Source organism: Myiozetetes cayanensis, unplaced genomic scaffold (genome assembly GCF_022539395.1).
Source record: "Myiozetetes cayanensis isolate MyiCay16 unplaced genomic scaffold, myiCay2020 scf1, whole genome shotgun sequence".
Classification (NCBI taxonomy): domain Eukaryota; kingdom Metazoa; phylum Chordata; class Aves; order Passeriformes; family Tyrannidae; genus Myiozetetes; species Myiozetetes cayanensis.
The window spans coordinates 142,752,122-142,767,953 of record NW_026086604.1 but is presented as its reverse complement, the minus strand read 5'-3'; the positions used below and the strand labels follow the sequence as shown (position 1 = coordinate 142,767,953).

Below are 15,832 nucleotides of genomic sequence, written 5' to 3'. Positions count from 1 at the left end.
AAACAGATTACAGCCTAAGTACTGAACACTGATAGAGAGCCTTTACTTCACAGCAGAAGATAAAGGACTAAAGAAAATCCAAAACTTTCAGGGATAAATGCACAGAGATCTACTTCAAGCTTTCCAAGAAAATAAAGATAAAGCTATTGTCTGGGTTCATAAAGGCCTCAGCCACAGAAACTGGATTCCTTTCTTCCCTACTATGAGACACATGCACAAATCTCAGCCTCTCTGACTTCAACTGTCACAGCAGCAGATTCTTCTGGATAAACCTGGAAAATATTTCATTTTATATAGTGACCTGAACACCAAATCCTCCTCCCTTGGGTTGTCAAAACAGATAAAGAAGAAATACACCATGATGGAGACAGTCAATGTAAATAACACCTTTTCATACTGCAGATGTTCTCTAAAGACAGGTAAGATACAAGTAACGCTCACTTTCAAAAAAAAGGAATGACCACAGCAAGTACCCAGAGTTAACCATCACTTTTGACCACAAGTAGCAATGGTATAAACCCTAGAGAAAGCCAGTTAGCTGCCCAGTGAGCCTTTCCCATTTTTTTGTTTCCATGCTAGTTTGATCAGTCTTTGACTCCTGGAAAATTGGATCAATCTCCTTTTCCTCTCACTAGCCCATCTCCACATGTGTGATACACCAACAATACTGCAGTCTTTTGTGTGTATTGAAAAGTAGCACTGACAGCTCACTCCTAAGCAGGACATTGTTTATATTACAGCACACACACTCTAGGATTCACACACTGATGATCATTTTAAAATAGTAAAATAATATTATTTTTAGGAACTTCAGTGAAGTGACTAGATAGAAATATTCTATCATAGACACTAATGAATATCTGGTAACAGGCCAGGATTTAAAAAAAAAAAAAAAAAAAAAAAAAATTTAAGACACTGAAAGACATATAGGTAAATATTTAATCTCAATTAGGCACCCATAAGACTGTGCCCCATGAAAACATTAATGTTCCAGGCACATTAGTTCATACTTACATACATTTGTGTACCTGCCAAATAGCTGCAATTTTTAAGGAATGAAAGGTACAGAATTTTCCCCCTGTGCACACACACATGGAGAAAACCTCTGGAGAATCACAGAATGGCTGAGGTTGGCAAGGACCTCGGAAGGTCCCCTGGTCCATCCCCTGCTTAACCAGGGCCTCCCAGTGCTGGTTGCCCAGGACCGTGTCCAGGTGTATTTGAGCACCTCCAAGCCTGGAGACTCAGAAACCTCCCTGGACACCCTGTGCCAGTGCTCAGGCACCCTCACATTAAAAAGTAGTGAGAAATGAGCCTTAGACACCCTTACTACTTCTTATTTTTGCTGAGGGTAGTTTTATTTGTTTCAGTGAGAAATCCATAACTCAAACACTGTAATTAGTAATATCATAATTTAAGAGCTGGGCAAAAATCTATACTCCTGACTTTGAGAAAGACACGGGTAAATACAAACAAGATTGCATTTTATTTCAGTAAAGCAAACTATCCAAATAAACCTTGTAATTCAGTGGGTTTTATTGTCACTTTTTCCTGAGCAAAAACCTCTTCCCTGACATTTTGGTTTTGGCTTAACATTTCTTCTTTGAGTCACTTCACTTCTCTCACACAGCCCCATTATATTACCCAGATTTCTTGGACAAACCAAACATCCTGGCACACCAAAAAGAAATTCACAAAATACACAAAACGTAATTGAGCTTGAATTTTAAAATTAAATGAGTAATTGAAATACGTTAAGGTGGTGTGTTTTCATACTTTCACTGCTACACACTAAGAATATTGCTGTGACTTCAACTTATATTTGTGTGAGAAAGAAATAAGGGAAGCAGAAAGACCTAGAAAAATTTATTCCTTTCAAAAAACCTCATCTAGAATAAAGCCTGGGATTAGGAAGATTATTTGCCATTTAAAGATTAGAAAATCCGAATCTGCAATCAGGAGTCCTCAAAGGAACTAGAAGAAGCAATATAAACCATGGTTAGTTCTTCAGACACTCCCTGAAGATATCCAAAAAACCCCAAATGAACAAATTTTTTACTACAGACAAGGGGTTCAGAAAGCCTCCTCACTTTTGTACATGTAGGTGTTGCTCCTACTCCCCAGGGATAGGCAAGGAAGAGGAAATAAGCACTAAGGAGAAAGAGATGAACTGGAAGTGGAACATAAAGAACAAAAGGAAACTGGACAGCACTAATGTGAGCTAAAAAGAAAGGTGGAAGCGCTTAAAAGAGTGTGATTTTTGGTCAATTCATACATAAACTTCTCTGTACATCAAAAATGAGAGTGATGTTGCTCCTGGAAGGGACTTAGTTAGGGCCATTGTTTGGGAAGCATGAACACCTTCCACAATTTGAAGGGCGATGGCACTTCTCTTTCTGCAGAGAGATTTTAGTTTTAGTAGCTCCACTTCAGTGTCTTTTTCCATGAAAAAGACATGCACTGCAAGCACAAAACATCTTTGGTAACTGCTGAACAGGAAAACAAAACACTTCCAGTAGTTAAGCTCACAATTTTCTCAGGTGAGTTTCAGATTATCCGTAAGGCAAAAGCCACCTCTGAAAGCCAATTCCCTGTATGGTTCCCTGTTGTCCCTAAGCAGAAGTCTGGCATCATACAGGCCAACTTGACACATAAAATCGGTCTCTTGCGGAAGACGGGGAAAAAAATAAATATGGTCAACAAAAAGTTTTGTAAGCAAATTACTATAAGCCAATAGAAATTGTAATTAAACTGGTTAACAAGGAAATTGGGAAGAAGTACTGACAGATTATACTCTCAATGCCCCTCCCCACTCCCCTTTTCTTTTAAACTTCAAAGTTTCATAGCACATTTTCAAAATCCTCCTAGTTCTTTAATGTGAGCACTTAACCAGGTGAAGTATTTTATTAAAGGAAAGATGTTTAACACATCAATCCCAGTAGACTGGAACTTGCCAAAAGCCCAGTAATATCTGTCATCTTCTCTATACACTGAAGGGGTGGAGTGGAAAAAGCACTTGGAGCTCTCAAGGCCTGACTACAAATAAAAGCTGTCCTACAAACACATTCTACAGATCTTGTGGTTCGTACAGCCCTAGAGACACCTGACTTTCAGACTTCTAATTCTTTAAAATTCAGTTGTCAAGACATTCAGAAGTTTTTAGTTTAACCCTGAGCTACTTATGCTGCCTGGAGTGCCAAGCCTAGGGGTTCACGTTTCCAAAAAAACCTAATTTTAGCAGGAAAGGTTTTACTTTTTCTAGAAGTGTTCCAATAAATTTTTAATTGCTACTCTGGAAAGAGTCATCAAAAACTTACCATGTTTCTTTCCTATTATGATAAAAGTCATCCTGGATGACAAATAGCCAAAAGATATTAAAAAACAGTACATAGCCAAAAAAGGTAATTCTTCAGCTGAAAAGGCCAATGAAGTACAAATGGCAACAACAATCCTGAAGGGATAACAGATGTCATACAAGATACTCAGAAAGCATAATTACTAAGGAAATCATCTCTCCCCCACCAGTACATTTGTGTTGAGGGATGACTATTATGCCACTTACAACACATTAAGACTTTTCCTGCTGTGCATGTTTCACACATAACACTTAGAGACTGGTTTTCCTTTGGAAGAGAACATGTGTAGTGATAGTTTCTCACAACTTTTCAATAAGGGAAAAAAAGATCTCTTGATAATGGAAACAGTAAGTGTTGGGGGTTTTTCTTCTCCATTTGAAATTCTGTGACTACTTTAAATTATATAAATGTATATATAATATATATAAATATATAATACATATATAAGTGTAAATATTTTGTATATATACAACTTGCTTTGCCATTAACCTGGCACAGGTAACAAGTGAAGACCTTCCTGTGGATGTTGGTTGTCCACAAAGTTTCAGACATCTCATACAACCAGTAATTAGCACAGGGATCTTTCCTGACCACAGTGACTTACAAGGACAGTGCACAGCCAAGAAATGTCCTGACTGGCCCTTTATCCATTAAGAGCCACAGGTAAACTCTGGAAAGCTTAAAAGGAAATCTCTGACAACTGCCATTCTAGCAAGGCTACGGTAAAACATGCACCATACTCCCAGAAACTCACTGTGGAAGGTACCATTATCTTCCAAGCAGTGACACAACTCTGTGCCAGAAATTCACAAGTTACTTTTTGGGGGAAACAAAATAAACAAAAGCAATTGAGCCATTTTATGCCAATTTTTGCTCTGCCAGTTGTGATTAGAAACACAAATATTCTTCTGAAATTTAAGCCTAGTTTTTAATACTTTCTAATGCTATATGAATTTTAACACAAATGTACAGATATTTACCAAGGGTCCTTTCACTTAAACGCTAATGAATGATTAAAAATTATAAAAAAACAACTTTCAAACTGTTATTTTCTCTTTTTACAAGAGGTTATATTCCTGGTAAAATCAAAGAGCTACAGCCCCATCCTTACCTCAAGAAAAAGCATTTCTTTGCTGGAACATCACCTGGTACTGTGATTTTGGTGAACTTATAACTTGTTCCTATAAGATGGACATTTTTGGAGCTACATTGGCAATGTGGGACTTGGAATAGCTTTTGTTAATTCTACATTTTAATTTGGTTGCAAATTGTGCAGAAAAAACCAAAACCCCTATTATCAATGAAGTAAAAATTACATGTTACACACAAAACCAGAGAGCACTAACTAGGTTTCTATGGTGCTGAATATTTGAACATAGTTCTGCTTGGACATCTTGACCTCTTGCAAGGTAGGTAAACATCACTTTTTACACCATGCCCTGACCCATGGGGAAAGCCTGGGAAACATTTCTGCAGTCATGGCACATTTAAAGTACACATGAGGCCCATTGTTCTCACGTGACAGAAAGGAGTCTTAGTAACCTCAAGATTTGTTCAGTGCAAGGCTGACTGCAACAAACACGCACACAAACATCTGCAGGAAAAATGGAGGCACTAGAAAAGTGAGAATTACAGCGGGTATGTGGTTGGGGACGTTACATATTAACACCAGTTACAATTTTAGCATGAGACACCCCCTCTTTCTCAATTTTTGGGTACTAGTGAAGAGATGAGTGACAAGCATTCCACCCATTTCTATGGTTAGACACCAAGCTTGGAGCAATCTGTGTTCCAACCTATTCAGGGCAGTGCAGATATAAGTTTTTTAATAAGCAAAGGAGACCCATTTTGCATCGGGTAACATGAAACTACTACATTCAGCATACGGATATTTAATCATGGGGTCATTACCTTATGAGACTACACAAATTACTGAGTCAAATCCAGAAGGAGGAGTTTTAAGAGAACTCAGTTCTTTTAAAAAATGTAGGTGCTAATGACTCAGAACCCTCACAGAGTGAGCTAAGAAAATTTTAATCAAGAAATAATATATTCAGGCATCAGATTCAAGTAATCAGGAAAAAATTTCCCTGTCCATAAAAGAACCAACTACTTCAGGCTATAACCAGAACCAACTGTGTCTTCTCCCACACCACCTCTTCCCTCACAGATTCCTTCCAGCCTGTGGGAATTTGAAGATTAAAATGAGCACTTTTCATCACGACACAGTAACTATATATTAAACTTTTTGTTTATTTTCCACACAATACAAACACTAAAAAAAACAGTCATAAAACATTCCCAGCAACTTTCAGCTGATTTTTTGTGTTAGTATCTTTTCTCAAATGGTTTCACAGTGGTTACCATTCTGCCAATGGAGCAAGAGGGGCAGCTAAAATCATTTAACTGTATACAAGTTAACAGTAACACCATCAAAGTAAAAAAATCCAGAAATTTCAAAGAGAAACTAAGAACTGGGGAGAGAAAAAAAAAAAAGAAAGTTAAAACGGAAATCAATGGAAAAAACCATAACTAATTTTTTGGGTACTGGCTAAAGAGATTTACCAGTAAGTATTAGAACTATGCCTGCAGAGTTGGAAATGAAGGACCAAGATACCTCAACCTGAGGTCAAGAAAAAGATGTCTTTATTTAGTAGCCTGATGAAAAGAAAATCTATCCACGATGCATTACACCCACTGGAACGACTCCTCTGCCAAAGAAAACTTAGGCTCTCCTTCAATGTTCCAGAGGAGCAACAAACCCCAATGCTATAGTATACTTTATATATATAGTATATTTATATATATACATATATATAAATAAATATAAATATTTTTAAATGTTATATATAAATATAAAAATATAAATTTTTATATATATAGTATATCCATCAAATATGGACACCACTGTTGACACCACTGCACAGAAATAACTCAGTGAAATAACATAAAAACCAAGATGGACTCCTTGCAGACTTGCATCCTTGCGACTAGGATAAAAACCATAAAAAACAGGTTTTTCCTCACTTTTTTCCCTAGGACTTATTTTAATTATCCAACAGAACAGGGACTCCAGTGAGAATGATAATGTGGGATTCATTTATTGCTTGGCAATTAAGGCACTGTTTCAAATACATGGATTCAAATTACTTAAGGAAAGAGCATACCCTGGCTCTTCCACATCTAGGTATCATTCTTGTAGATTTAACATAGAAATAGTATATCAGAATATAGTATATTATTCCTTCCAAATTTTGTAACAGAATACATAAAAATTTCTGAAAATGAGGAAAAGTTGGACAGAATAGCAAAAAAATCGCTGGAATAAATTGCTGGGATAAAATAATTACAGCCTTCAGATGTACACGACTACCCTGCCGCAGCCTGTCCTAAAATGGAGAGATGTAGATCTACTGACACACAAGCTCAAACCTCTTGGGGGAGAAGGGAAATAAGAAATGAAATGTAAAATGATGACTGTCCCAACGTTACCCTTTCCCCCAGTAAGTTTGCTCTGCTGTTCCATTCTCTAGCCCAGCCCTCACTAATGGAGCTCTCGGATGCTCCACTCCCTCCACCTACCAAGTTTCCCAGACTTTCCAAAGCCACCTGCAACAACAACATGGGAGCTGTGGGATTTCTGACACTATGAGTCTCCCTCTAATCATTTACTTTTGGATCAGAAAGAGCCTTTCCTGCTGGACTGGTGGGATAGGAAGATAAATACATGTTTTCCAACGTCTTAGGAGCTTGGCAGAGGATTAAGATAAGTAATGCAAAAGTATAAAGAAAGACTTGGAACTTGTGATTATAATTCTGGCAGAAAGAAACCCTGAAGACAGTTACCAAAAGCAAATGACATGTAGAAGTACACAGGTCACTTTTAAAGTTCTAATAGTTTTTAGTATTAGTAACAACCCATTGCTTTTAGAAAGGGAATCAAACGTGGTGTTTGCCTAATAAAGTCTCATTTAATAAAAGGAACTCTATTAGAAAAGTGTTTCATGCCTTTCTATGATTAGGACACTTATATTAAACCTTTCCGCTATCAATATAAAACTATATGAAAATTTTCTTCTCTGTGAATTAAAATTCCAATTATATTAAATCTGTAAAGTATTTTTAAATTTTTATATAAATTAACAGAAATGCATAAATAGACTTACAATAGAGAGAAAGTTTTTGCTTGCCCTGAACTGTCACTGCTTGATGTTAATGAAGACTTAAACGAAGACACAGACTAATGTAAAAATACTCAAATACTCAAATCTTAATAAGCTCATGCATAAACCAGCCGGTTTTATAAAACAAATCACATCCTCCAAAGAGCAGATCAATTTAATGTTTCTTACCATTTAATAAGAGAAACTCAAACACTGAAATGGGAAGATGCTCACATTGCCTCTTGAAGCTTTTAACTCAGACATGTCAAATTCTTAGAGGCACCTGCTTTTTTCCACTGAGTAAGAAAGGGGCCTTCCAGATCCCCTGAATTACAGCCATTTCAGGGATCCTGCATGTGTGAATACTTCCTTCCCAAAGAATGGCAATTTTTTCTAGTTTACATGAAACAGTTACATTAATTTTATTATATATATATATAATATATATATTATATGAAAATAAATTTTAAAAAAAGAAGAAATACATCTCAGGCTTTTTAGACACACATCTGTCATCTACCACAAACAGAAGAGTCTATAGAGGGCATTAAGAATGCTCCATCCAAACAAAATTTAAAACTACTAATTTCTGCCTAAAAAGAAGTGTCTTAGGGGGAAAAAAAGGCTTTTAGAACACAGTGCTTCAGTTTACATCAACAATAAATGAAGATATTCATGCATAGCATTGGGAGCTGTTCCATCTGCACACTTTACAAGTAGTAGAAGTATTTAACATGTCTATTTTTGCTCACGCAGAACTCCGTAAGTTATCCTAAAACCAAATAAAACACTACAAACCAAAAAAACCCACTCAATTTATTCACTAAGAGAGCAGCAGAGAAAATTATTCCCATCTCACTCCACTTGCAGGCTTCCAGTTACACATTCAGGCTTTCAGCAAAGAACTGTGGAAATTCTACAAAGCATAAACCTGGTACATCCAGCACGAACGTGCAAGTTCAGGACGATGTGGGAGTGGAGAAGGCACAAAAGTTCAGCAATGCATCTCACTCCTGGCTCAGATGAGGTGGAATAACTAATGCCCCAGTGCTAGCTTCCAAAACTGAGCAGTTTTACAGATAACTCTACCTACTCATAATGCGTCACCTAATGCAGTTTCTCACAGTGTGCTGGAAAAGTCGTGGTCAGAAAACCACAGTTCAAAATAACACATAGTTTTCTTTGAGTAGTATTTTTACCCCAATATTACTACAATCTTCAGTTCACCTTGTTACCCTACAGATTTCCACAGCACAAATACTTGAAAATGTTGCAAGAACATAGACTAACCTCACACATTTTGATTTTCTATCTACACACGTGATTTTCTAACTCAACCAGCATTACAGAGCTGGTCAAAAAGTGATTATAACCTAAACCCCACACACTGCAGCAGAAAGGTTGAGGCAACGCTCAGCTAACGACATGGCAGGGAGGCAGGCAGTGCAGAAAAGCTATCCCAAATAAACTCTACCATTAGCTTATCTCCTGGTAGCCTATTCTTTTTGTAACTAACGCTGAGGCCTCTTTAAATGAAGTACATTCTAATTTATGGAAGCAACCTACTGACATTTAACTACTTCAATGAAACGGAGCACAGATCACATCTCATCACATCTTGATCCAATGTGTGCAACAACCAGCATCCACTTATTTCCCCCTCAGCTGTCCCCAGGTACAGAACTGTTACATATATTCAACAAACCACAGATCTCCTTATGTTAAAATAAAAAAGACAGATTTTTCCATTTAATGTCCCTGACTTAAGCAAGAAATCTTATAAAACCTTATAAAATATTTTATATACTTACAAGAACAAGTTCCTAGTAAGCCATTATTCCTCATCAGAAAAGTTTTTCTCTCCTGGCCACTGATTTTTGAATTTGTTTTTATTTCACTCTCATTGACAAATGGTGTGGCCTTAAGCTGATGAATACGTGCATGTTATTTACCTGTCCTGAACAATCTTGGATCCTAAATGTCTAAACACAGGCAGTTAGATAAAAAAAACCTTATGCATACTGAAGTCGAGGCTTGGAAATACAAAAATTAATACAACCAGCATTTCCAACCTTTTTTGACCTACCTGTAGTAATTTTCACGTTCTTACCGTCTGTAATGCAACTCTGTCTTACACTTTTTATGAAAGGACAGGAAACAGACTTCACTGCAACACTTTTACAGGTTAAGGTATTTTCATCTCACACGAATCTACAGCACAGCTACATACTCCTGTCACAGGTTTGCAAAAGCAGGCCATACACTCACAAAACGCTTTTAAGACGAATTTGCTGATATATATACCTGTAAGAGAAGAATTTGTTTTTCCTCTGCAGAACTGCAAATGAAGAACCTGGTAGTGTAGTTATAATTTTAACATGTTTTCAGAGTTTAGTATAGACACTTATCAATGTGACATGCTAACAAGTACAGTAAACCTTCTCATCTTCCCTTTCCTGCCATTTTATAGGGTATTCTCAAATTTAATATTAGATGGGCCTGTCCTCTACATCACAAATTACCCATTCTAGATTTAGCCATGTACACAGCATTTCTGAGACTTCAGTGGAAGCAGGAAGCACATGAAAGTTCAGGATATGGACCATCCTTAATGCAAGATTTACCATTAAATACAGTCCTTAACTCTGCACCTTACATCTTACAAATTATGTTATGGGTTTGTGCAAATGTCAGCTAAGTGTGCTTCTATTTTAATAGGGAGAGGGAAAAACCCTGATCAAGGTGCTTGCCAAATCAGAATCCCAGAATAATCAGGATATGCTTCTAAACAACAACAAACTCTAATAAATTTTAAGTGGCGTCATTTTAAAGGATTCCAGTTTAAAAACTGGATTTCATATCTGAACTTGAGATGTCAACTTATGTCAAAAATACAAACCCAAACAGCTGCCTTTGATGTGACTGATTAAACAGCTTTTGTCTCTGGTATCACTAATGGAAAGGGTAAATGGCTTGTAATATAATGTATAATAATTCAGTTACATAGTAATAAACATTTCATAGAGATCAGAGCACTAAAGTCGCAGTTCATGCTGAATGATTTTATGGACAAATAAATATGAGCTTAAATGGCAAATAAACATCCACTGTTAACAGGGCAACTCAAGACTGTTTGGAGAGTCATTACACACAGTGGCCCGTGGGTATTGCAGCCAGAGGGACACACAGGCATAAAGCACAGTCAAATGCTGCTTGCAAACAGGGTTCAAGATCACTGCCCTCTCCAAATCTCTTTTCCAGAAAAATCAAGGCAAATTTTAAAAACGGACTGATTTTAATTAGAGATAATGTCATATTGGAAAGGAATTCCAGACCACTTATTTGCCAGTATTTTGCCATAAAGGAACGCTTTCTTTCCATGGAAAACTGCTTGAAATAAGCAAAAAAGGTTTTAAAAGTAAATACTTCAAAATTACCTTTAAATATACTTCCTACATTGGCTTCATCACATACTGAAAATGTATTTTACTGTGTTCTACACCTACAGTTCTACCAGAGTTGTACTGGCACAAATAGCAAAACTGCTGGAAAAATACAGAAATTAGAATTTCCATAAACACTAAGAAAAAAATTCAGCAGGTTTAATGTTCACTGTACTTATTAATGTGTTTAGTTACTTAAGAGTTTGAAAATACAATGCATTGCAACATAATACATCAGACACTTAAGCTTAGTTCAGTCTTATTTCGTAGTGACATGACTAAGAAAAGTCATTGCTATGGATAGAGTGGATCAAATCAACTACTGAGGAGATGGAAGATGTACACACCAGGGTTGCTCAGCAAACTAAAAATAACTTACTTTTACAGAATAAAAGCAGCTTCAAAAAATGTTAATAATGGTATTTCTGCAAAGCTTCAATCTTTCACCCTCTCCCTAAATAAGTAATCTTACTTGTAAAACTTATTTTTAAAAGCCATGCTCCAATGAAAGAGGTGAAGGGAAGAAATCTGTCTCTTAAGTGAAGAAACCACTGCATTTCACCATTTGGAAAGGAACCTACACTCCACGTTTTACTTGCATGGGCTGAGCTGCAGCTGCTAACTCAGACAGGACTTTGCAGCCATCACAGCCAAATCTTTATACAGTAGCAAGCACTACACAATAAATGTTCTGAACACTGGCCCAGCTCACCTGCCTTCAGCGTATGAATAAACTGCTACATTTTTAAGTGGTGCTTTTATTAAAATAAACTCAGTGAGGATTTGGGAAGAGCTATCAAGGAAAGGCAAGCAGATGGAGAGACTAGTTGACACATAACAATAGCTGGTGAAATATTACTCTTATTTTCTGTAATAAACACCAAGATCAAAACATTACGCAAGTTAAATTTCCTTGAAAGGTTCCCAGCAGGAGTTTTCCTTTTTGTTTGTGCAGTACGCGATTTCCTCTCACCCACAAAAAACATACCAAGAATGTGCATGTGCCGCTAACACTAAGCAGCACTTCCTTAATCACTCATTTCCAACAATTTATGGATGATCAGTGGCAAAAACGAGCAAAAATAATGAAAGCATGCAATGAAAGCTCATTGAGACAAACCGGCTTGGACTTCCTACTCATTTCTGTGTCTCTTTAAGATGGGGGTCTGATACAAATTAGCCACTGGGAAAAAAAGTCATCTGGTCATAAAATACAGTACAGGGTCACTTTTATGTAAGTTTGCCAAAAGGGACATAAACCAGGACAATTTCAAACTGTGACACAGGATAGAAGTATATTAAAAAAATCTTTGTTCCTCCTCCATTGTGCTGTCATGTTGCTCAGCTTTATAGACATTCTGAGCACCAGCTCTGGCCTCTTCGCTTCCACCTGGTCTACCTAATTAATTAAGCAAGGAAGTTACCTCAAATTTTTGTACTATTTGTTTTTATTATCATGCACTTCTTTTGATGTTCCAGGAGTTAACCTCTTAATCCACAGACTTTGTGTGTTGTGTTCTGAACATTTTGGGATGTCTGGATAATTTGGATAATTGGTCAGGATGTTGCTGTCGCTCACGTTAAACTTTATGCTATGACTTCAAGTTCAAAGATCAGTATTAAGGTAAAATACTTCATAAGGACTTTTTAGAACTCTACACTTGTGATTATGCAACACCCAGTTATTCCAGTTTGTCACAGTGCTAAATTGCACTATTTGTATTTTCTTACAAGGAAATTAGTCCTAAACATCTTTACCTTTGTCAACTTCAAATAAATACAAATTTCTGCTGAAGTTACATCAAGAGAAAGCATATTTTAAAGGTCAAGAAAAGGTATAGCAATTATCTCCTCAAAAGTGGTTGCCTGCTGCTCACAGCAGCATACATGTAATTTTCTGTGCAGTCTGTTATCACTCATGGAAACATCAGCACTGTGACCTACAGATGCTCAGCTGCAAATACCACAATTTTTCTCTTTTGGAGGGAATGATAAAGAATAAGGTTAATTCTGACACAAAGAAACACAGCTGACATCTTTGCTTCATAACTACTACAGAATCTGAGTGCATCAGTGACAAAGAACTGAAAGATTATCTAAACAAGAAACATAATTTTATGCACAGGCTCTACAAAAGAGGACAAGGAGAACATAGAAAGATACAAAACAGTTTTTAATACTGATGCAGGAGATCAAAGTTACATCAGGTATTCCAACAGCTCAGTTAATACACTGGCTAAGGTCTAATGTATCACTGTGACCTTTAATTACTTCAGTAGTTTTGAAAGACTAAATTCACATATGTGCACAAAAATACACGTGTCCATAAATACACACACGGCATACACACATACATGCACATACATGTGTGTATATCATTCACCTCCCAATACTGCTTTTATAATTATTGTCCTGATATCAGAAATCTGCAACTGCCATTAAACGGATATGAACTAGAGCAAAAGCAGCACTTAGGCTCTTTAAAAGGGCACAGTCAATCCCCCTAGGCCCAAATGCCCTTTTTTTGAACAAACACAGTGGGTTTTTTATTAAAAACTAGGCAAGGAATCAGTCTGAATTTCAGTACAGCACTGCATCCGTCCATGGCGAGTGTCTAATTTCCGAATTTCTCTCCTCTGCACAATATGCAAGTCCTTGGTTGTTTTAAACTGTTGCCCTGGGGAATCCAAGTGAGTCTATAAGGGGGGCCATGTGCCATTTAGAAAGTATACTAGCAGCCAAGAAAAAAAGCCATAGTAAATTGGAAGATGGTTAATCAAACCCATTCTGATTCAGGAAATTCAAACAGTTAAGGGAGCGAGGCTACCATACAGGAACATGGAAAGAAAAGTTATACAAAGCTTTAACAGCAACCTGTGAGCTACTTGAAATATCATGGCTTGCAAAAAAGTCACATTACAATCAGTGCATAAAATCAGCTTTTATAGCACAGTCTATGATAAACACTCAAACAGATGGCTAAAAACTTTGGGGGTTAGGTCCGTATGTGATAATAACGAAAATTACCTTTGCTATTTGATCTGAACAAAGACATCCATTAAAAAGTAAAAAAATCTGTTCCATTTCAGAAATGAACCTCTTTTAATTATTCATTTTCAGAAATTATTCATTTTATCAAAATCCAACAAGTAACTCATACATGAACACGTTCAAACAGACATCTCCACTGTGCACACCTAAATCTCAAATGACCTATCTAGTCATTATAATGAAGGTAATTCAATAATAAATTCAAGATGATTTGCATAAAAGCTTCCATTGCAGCAGTCGTTTTACCCAAATTTTGAGCTGAGTTGGGTATCCAGAATCAACTGCTTTTACAACTCCCAACTGAAAGATTAAAGATTACATATCCATGCCAAACCTCTTTACTGAATGTCTTCACATTTCCAGTAGCTCGCTCTTCTCTTAATGCTGCAAGTTTTGCCAAATGCATGAAATGTTCTTTAAAATTGAGACCACTGAAATCTGATTTTTCCAGTGAACAGTAATAGTATCTGAATAATGTTTTAACTCTCTGATCCACTAGTTTGATGTGATGGATGACAAAATACAACACTTTTTCTAAATTTACATAAAATAATTTGTTAAAGTAGCAGAATTCTACAATGTAATCATGGTCTCAAAATATTCTCTGAAAAGAGGTAAAAATATAACAAAAATCTACAGGAAGTAAAAAAATCCTTTACAGATTCTAGAACTGAAAAACCTACATGTAATCCTGAGCTTGATTAATCATAAATTTTCCCAGATTCTAAGTACCCAATTATGTGATGTAATATTTTAAAATATACATAGTAATTATTGCAAGTAAAATTGTTTATCTGCATCAGCATCTGAACAGGACACTACATTCAATTTTAGCTACCAACTTAGTCCACAAGTGACATCTGCCATTTATTTTCCAACAAAAAGTGATCAAAGGCAAGGTATGTTCATATTAAAATAGACCACAATTTCTACATCTTCACCACTGGCCTTAGGTATATCTGCATCCATTTTGGATACTTTTAAATAGAGCAGTCAAGTAGAATGGACATTGGATATAGGCCCTGAGCACTTATACCAGGAATCACATTTGGCATCTGAGATGTTCCAAAAACATCAAGAAGTAAAAAAAAAAAATTCCAAAATTGAGTTTGCTGCCCTTTCAATAGGTGGGTTTTAATACTAAAATCTGATCTCATCTACCCCATGAAAAAGCCAAACTACTCTAAAGCAGCAACAATCACCTTTTTCCTGACATCTGAAGAAGATTATGGTTTTACCTCATCTGCAGTTACAGATGCTTCCAAGCTTAAACATGAAATGGTCATCTTATTTATCTTGAATGGGATTTATTGATAGCTAGTAACAGTGTTACTATCAAAGTTTCATGTAAAGTGCAAGTTCATCCAAACTCACAGTTGAAGGGCCCTGGGTACCCATCTGCAGTTTGGGCAATACATGGCAAAGATGGAGCAGCATCAACTCGGCACAGGCAACACCACACAACATCCACACACCAGCAGGGCCCGGCCAGGGTGGAGTTTTCTGGCACAGCTGTATTGTTCAGTCTAAGTAATATCTCCCATTACCTTCAGCTGTGGAATACAGTTTTTGCTTCTCCACACTGTTCTCTACACTTAAAATTTTACTTAGAAACTACTGCATGAAGGATTTTTTTTTTGTCCTCTGTTTTCTCTCTTAAGTGAGCCCTAAAATCCCAGCTTGAATGCAGCACTTCAGTTGAGTTTCCCCTAATTCCACCAAGAGTAAAAATGGCAACATCACTGCCTCCATGCCCATTTCTGTCAATGCAACCAGAAATTACATTTTCCTTCCCAACACAATTATGCCTTTACATTAT

General features: G+C 36.6%; 1 protein-coding gene across 2 annotated transcripts in view; it reads right to left on the bottom strand.

Moving 5' to 3' along the window:
• Window positions 1–15,832, bottom strand: part of LMBR1 (limb development membrane protein 1) — a 71,694-nt gene that overhangs the window by 29,425 nt on the left and 26,437 nt on the right. The gene's annotated exons all lie outside the window — the stretch shown is intronic.